A 6605-nucleotide genomic window follows, 5' to 3' on the forward strand; every position below is an offset into this window, starting at 1 on the left:
CTGCGAAATGGCATGGAGCAGGATAATCCTGGCTTCCCTATGCTTGTTATTCTCCCTTCGCCCGCCCCTTCCCCTCCCATGCCGACTTCTTGGCCCAGGCTTCCTTACCTGCTGGCTTTCTGTTGAGCAGCACCCATGCAGCCAACCTGAGGGGAGGCAAGAGAGAAGTCAGAGTACTCCTGGGCCCTGTTTTGGCCCTTGGTCTGACTGTGGCTATGCCCCTCCATGATGTCAGCTCGGGAACACTACATTTTCCCATTGCCCTTTCTTTCTTTCTTTTTTTTTTTTGAGACAGAGTCTTGCCCTGTTTCCCAGGCTGGGGTGCCGTGATGCGATCTCAGCTCACTGCAACCTCTGCCTCCCGGGTTCAAGCGATTCTTCTGCCTCAGCCTCCCAAGTAGCTGGGACTACAGGTGTAGCCCGCCAGCACGCCCGGCAAATTTTTTGTATCTTTAGTAGAGATGGGGTTTCACCATGTTGGCCAGGCTGCTTTTGACCTCCTGACCTTGTGATCCACCTGCCTCGGCCTTCCAAAGTGCTGGGATTACAAGTGTGAGCCACCGCGCCTGGCCCACATTGCCCTTTCAGCCCAGAAGTTGCCATGACTTCTCATCATTGCTGGTCCCAATACCCAGGTTGATCCCCGTCACCCTGCCACCACCCCTGTTGTCCTTCCATTAAAGCCTCTTGAACCCTTTGGTTGGATTCCGTTTTCTGCCCGGGCCCTGTTGGCTGTATGGCAGGATGAGCACTAAGTGAAGTAGCGAAAGATTTATCATCCAGTAAGTGCTCAATAAATTGCAGCTCTTAGCATCATCCTGCTCCTTCAAGAATGGGGATATGGGCAAAAATGATAATCATGAGGGAAATGATGCACTGCCTAAAAAAGCTCTTTTTTTGAGGCAAGGGTTTGTTCTGTTTCCCAGGCAGTGGCATGATTATAGCTCACTGTAAGCTCAAACTCGTAGGCTTAAGGGATCCTTGCACCTCAGCCTCCCAAGTAGCTGGGACTACAGGTGCACACCACCAGGCTTGGCTAGTTTTTAAATTTTTTATAGACAGGGGTCTCACTATGTTGTCCAGGCTGGTCTGAAACTCCTGACCTCAAGCCATCCTTCATTGTTTGTAATGCTGTCTGTTATGGGTTGACTTGTGTCTTTTGCCAAACTCCTGGCCTCAAATGATCCTCTCTAGCCTCCTAAAGTGCTGGGATTACTTCTGCGAGCAGCTGTTTGTGGCCCCTATACATCTTTAAATCATCACAGTGAGTCTGTGAAGCAGGTATGGGTGATTAGTCATTTAGATGAGCAACCTCTGCCTCCTAGGTTCCTGCCTCAGTCTCCTGAGTAGCTGGAATTACAGGCATGTGCCACCACACCCGGCTAATTTTTTTTTTTTTGAGACGGAGTCTCACTCTGTTGCCCAGGCTGGACTGGAGTGCAGTGGTGCAATCTCGACTCACTGCAACCTCTGCCTCCCGGGTTCAAGAGATTCTTTTACCTCAGCCTCCTGAGTAGCTGAGACTATGGGTGCTTGCCACCATGCCCAAGTAATGTTTTGTATTTTTAGTAAAGGCAGGCTTTCACTGTGTGAGCCAGGCTGGTCTCAATCTCCTGACCTTGTGATCCACCTGCCTTGGCCTCTCAAAGTACTGGGATTACAGGCATGAGCCACCTTGCTCTGCCTAATTTTTGTATTTTTTGTGTCAGAGTTTCACTCTTGTTTCCCAGGCTGGAGTGCAGTGGCTTGATCTTGGCTCACTGCAACCTCTGCCTCGTGGGTTCAAATGAATCTCCTTCCTCAGTCTCCCAAGTAGCTGGGATTACAGGCGCCTGCCACCACGCCCAGCTAATTTAAAAAAAAATTTTTTTTTTTTTATTTTTAGAAGAGACAGGGTTACCATGTTAGGATGGTCTCGATCTCATGGCCTCATGATCTGCCTGCCTCAGCCTCCCAAAGTGCTGGGATTACAGGCATGAGCCACCGTGTCCGGCCAGATGATGGAACGTTTTATGGCAATTAATATAATTTTTTCAGAGTAAATGCCATGAGGAATGCTGGACACCTATTATGGAACACCTAGAAGTAATAACTGAGTTCCTTGTGGCCACAAAATACAAGATCAACACATGAAATTCAATTGTGCACTTGCATGTTAGCAATGAGTACCTGGAAGCTGAAATTAAGAACACAATACTATTTATTTACTTATTTTTTATTATTTTTTTAATTTTTGAGACGGAGTTTCGCTCTTGTTACCCAGGCTGGAGTGCAATGGCGCGATCTCGGCTCACCGCAACCTCCGTCTCCTGGGTTCAGGCAATTCTCCTGCCTCAGCCTCCTGAGTAGCTGGGATTACAGGCACGCACCACCATGCCCAGCTAATTTTTTGTATTTTTAGTAGAGACGGGGTTTCACCATGTTGACCAGGATGGTCTCGATCTGTTGACCTCGTGATCCACCCGCCTCGGCCTCCCAAAGTGCTGGGATTACAGGCTTGAACCACCGCGCCCGGCCCCACAATACTATTTATAATAGCTCCAAAAAGAAAGAAACAAAAAAGGAAAGATTTGGGTATAACTAAACCTACACAACATACACAGGATGTCTATGCTGAAAACTATGAAAAATGCTGATGAAAGAAATCAAACATTTACATAAATGGAGAAACATACTTGTTTGTGGATTGGAAGACTCAACGCAGTAAAGATGTTATTTCTCCCCAAACTAATTGAACTTAGTTTCCTAGGGCTGTCATTAAAAATTGCCACAAACTAGGTGGCTGAAAACAACAGAAATTTATTGTCTCATAGTCTGGAAGCCAGAAGTCTTAAATCAAGATGTGGGCAGGGCCGGGCTTTTTCTTAGGCCTCCAGGGGAGGATTCTTTTCAGCATCTTCCCAGCTTCTGGTGGCTTGCTTGCAGTCACTGGTGTTCCTTGGCTTGCAATGGAAGCGCTCTGACTTCTGCCTCAGTTGTCACCTGCTGTTCTCCCTGTATCTCTTCTCCTCCTATAACAACGTCAGACATGTTGGATTAAGGGCTGACCTCATCTTAGCTATGTCTACAGTGTGCCTATTTCCAACAAAGGTCACATTTCAGGGCGTTGAGGGTTAGGGCTTCAACATATCTTTTTTTTCTTTTTTTCTTTTCTTTCTTTTTTTGAGACAGACTCTCCCTCTATCTGTCACCCAGGCTGGAGTACAGTGGCACAAGTACAATTCAGTTCACCGCAGCCTTGATCTCCCAAGCTCAAGCAATACCCTGCCTTAGCCTCCTGAGTTGCTGGGACCACAGGTGTATGCCACAATGCCTGATTAATCTTTTAAGTTTTTGTGTAGATACGGGGCCTTGCTATATTTCCCAGAATGGTCTCAAACTTCTGGACTCAAAGCGATCCTCCGACCTTGGCCTCCCAAAGTTCTGGGATTATAGGCATGAGCCACTGTGCCAGGTTCAACATATCTTTCTGGGAGACACAATTCAAACCATAACACTGACCTATAGATTTAACACAATTCCAATAAAAATGCCAGCAGGAATTTGTATACATATAGACAAATTAATTGTAAAATTTATATGGCAAGGCAAAGAAACTAGAATAGCTACAGTAATTTTGAAAAGGAAGAATATAGCCGGGTGTGGTGGTGCGTGCCTGTAATGGCAGTTACTCCAGAGTCTGAGGCAGGAGAATTGCTTGAACCCAGGAGGAGGAGGTTGCAGTGAGCCGAGATTGTGCCATTGCATTCCAGCCTGGGAAACAAGAGCAAAACCCTGTCTCGAAAAAAGAAAAAGGAAGAATAAAGTTGGAGGAATTATATTACTTGGTTTTAGGATTTGCTGTATAGCAGCAGTATGGTATTGTCAGAGGAATGGACACATAGACCGATGGAACAGAATAGAGAGTCCAGAAATAGACCCACATAAGTATGGCCAATTGATTTTTTTTTTTTTTTGAGACAGAGTTTCACTCTTGTTACCCAGGCTGGAGTGCAATGGCGCAATCTCGGCTCACCGCAACCTCCGCCTCCCAGGTTCAGGCAATTCTCCTGCCTCAGCCTCCTGAGTAGCTGGGATTACAGGCACGCACCACCATGCCCAGCTAATTTTTTGTATTTTTAGTAGAGACAGGGTTTCACCATGTTGACCAGGATGGTCTCGATCTCTTGACCTCGTGATCCACCCGCCTCGGCCTCCCAAAGTGCTGGGATTACAGGCTTGAACCACCGCGCCCGGCCCCCTCTTCAGAATCTTAATTGTCAAGGTGGTTACATGCATCTATACAAGTAAAATTTAAAGAACCATACACCAAAAGAGGTCAGCCTGACTGTATGATAATTCAAAAGAAAACCATATCCATGGCTGAGTGCAGTGGCTCATGCCTGTAATCCTAGCACTTTGGGAGGCTGAAGCAGGTAAATCACAAGGTCAGGAGTTCGAGACCAGCCCGGCCAATATGGTGAAACCCTGTCTTTACTAAAAATACAAAAATTAGCTGGGCATGGTGGCGGACGCTTGTAGTCCCAGCTACTCAGGAGGCTGAGGCAGGAGAATTACTTGAACCCAGCAGGCGGAGGTTGCAGTGAGCTGAGATTTCGCCACTGCACTGCAGCCTGGTGACAGAGGGAGACTGTGTCTCAAAAAAAAAAAAAAAAAAATGAAAAAAAAGAAAGCCATATCCAGGATGAGTTTGGTGGCTAACGCCTGTAATCCTAGCACTTTGGGAGGCCAAGGCGGGTCAGGAGTTGGAGACCAGCCTGGTCAACATGGCAAAACTCCATCTCTACTAAAAATACAAAAATTAACCAGGCATGGTGGCTCACACTGGTAGAGGCTGAGGCAGGAGAAACACTTAAACCCAGGAGGTGAAGGTTGCAGTGAGCTGAGATCCAGCCTGGGCTGTAGAGGGAGACTCTGTTTCAAAAAAAAAAAAGAAAAGAAAAAGAAAATCAAGCAGCTCTTATATATAATTTTTATTTGTCAGTTAAAAAACGTAAAATCAGCCAGGCGCGGTGGCTCACGCCTGCCATCGCCGCACTTTGGGAGGCTGAGGCAGGCGGATCACAAGGTCAGGGGTTTGAGACCAGCCTGACCAACATGGTGAAACCCCTTCTCTATTTAAAAATAATAATAAAAAAAAATTAGCTGGGCGTGGTGGTGCATGCTTGTAATCCCAGCTACTTGGGAGGCTGAGGCAGGAGAATTGCTTGAACCCGGGAGGCAGAGGTTGCGGTGAGCCAAGAGCACGCCATTGCACTACAGCCTGGGCGACAGAGGGAGACTCTGTCTCAAAAAAAAAAAAAAAAAAAAAAGGTAAAATCAAGTTGAGCATGGCGGTGTATGCTTATAGTTTCAGCTATTCAGGAGCCTGCAGTGGGAGGATCACTTGACCCCAGGAGTTCCAGGCCAGCCTGGGCCACATCGAAAGACTTGAGATCTTGTCTCTGAAAATAAATAAAAAAAGAAAAAGGCAAGCAAAGAAGCAAAAACAAAAACTAGGCAGCTCCAACATATTTCATTTTTATTTCCGTTTATTAACATCACCTAGCAATACATTTTATGTTTAAAGAAAGAAAATGGCAGCACTTTGGGAGGCCGAGGTGGGCGGATCACAAGGTCAAGAGATGGGAACCATCCTGGCCAACATAGTGAAAGCCCGTCTTTAAAAAAATAATAATAGGAGAAGCATCCCAGCAACCCCACCACGGCTGGTCTTCCCCGGACACCATGAACCACACTGTCCAAACCTTCTTCACTCCCACCAGCACCGACCGTCCCCCGAACTATGAGATGCTGAAGGAGGAACATGAGGTGGATGTGCTGGGGGCGCCCCACAACCCTGCGTCCCGGACATCCACCGTGATCCACATCCGAAGCGAGACCGCCATGCCTGACCACGTCGCCTGTTCAACGCCCTCTTCATGAACCCCTGCTGCCTGGACTTCGTAGCGTTCGCCTACTCCGTGAAGCCTAGGGACAGGAAGATGGTTGGCGACCTGACCAGGGCCCAGGCCTACGCCTCCACCGCCAAGTGCCTGAACATCTGGGCCCTGATTTTGTGCATCATCATGACCATTCTGCTGATCATCATCCCAATACTGATTCTGCAAGTCTATCAGTAGATCCAGAGGAATCACCCAGGCCAGGGGCTCTGCCCATGACCTGTCTCCCACGTACTGCAGCTTCCATTCCTCGCCCTGCCCCCAGCCCATCCTGTAACAGCCCTTTACCCTCACACACTTTTCTACAGTTGTGTTCAATAAAGTGCACATGCTCCTGGAAAAAAAAATAATTAAAAAGATTAAAAAATTAAAAAAAGAAAAAAAAGAAAGAAAATGGGCCAGGCGCAATGGCTCATGCCTGGAATCCTAGCACTTTGGGAGGCCAAGGCAGGCAGTTCACTTGAGGTCAGGAGTTCGAGACCAGCCTGGCCAACTTGGTGAAACCCCATCTCTACTAAAACTACAAAAAAAAGAAAGAAAGAAAGAAAGAAAGAAAGAAAGAAAGAAAGAAAGAAAGAAAGAAAGAAAGGATAGCTGGGCATGGTAGCAGACACCTGTAATCCCAGCTACTTGGGGGGCTGAGACAGAAGAATCGCACCCAGG

The 6605-nt window shown here is 47.2% G+C and overlaps 1 pseudogene across 1 annotated transcript; it reads left to right on the plus strand.

Annotated features, from left to right (window-relative positions):
• The first annotated feature begins 5695 nt into the window (after positions 1–5695).
• On the plus strand, positions 5696–6289 carry LOC108299801 (annotated as a pseudogene). Its single transcript, XR_001823123.2, has one exon. The product of XR_001823123.2 is annotated as an interferon-induced transmembrane protein 3-like (transcript).
• Positions 6290–6605: the final 316 nt, after the last annotated feature.

This window comes from Cebus imitator, unplaced genomic scaffold (genome assembly GCF_001604975.1).
Source record: "Cebus imitator isolate Cc_AM_T3 unplaced genomic scaffold, Cebus_imitator-1.0 Scaffold24, whole genome shotgun sequence".
Taxonomy (NCBI): Eukaryota; Metazoa; Chordata; class Mammalia; order Primates; family Cebidae; genus Cebus; species Cebus imitator.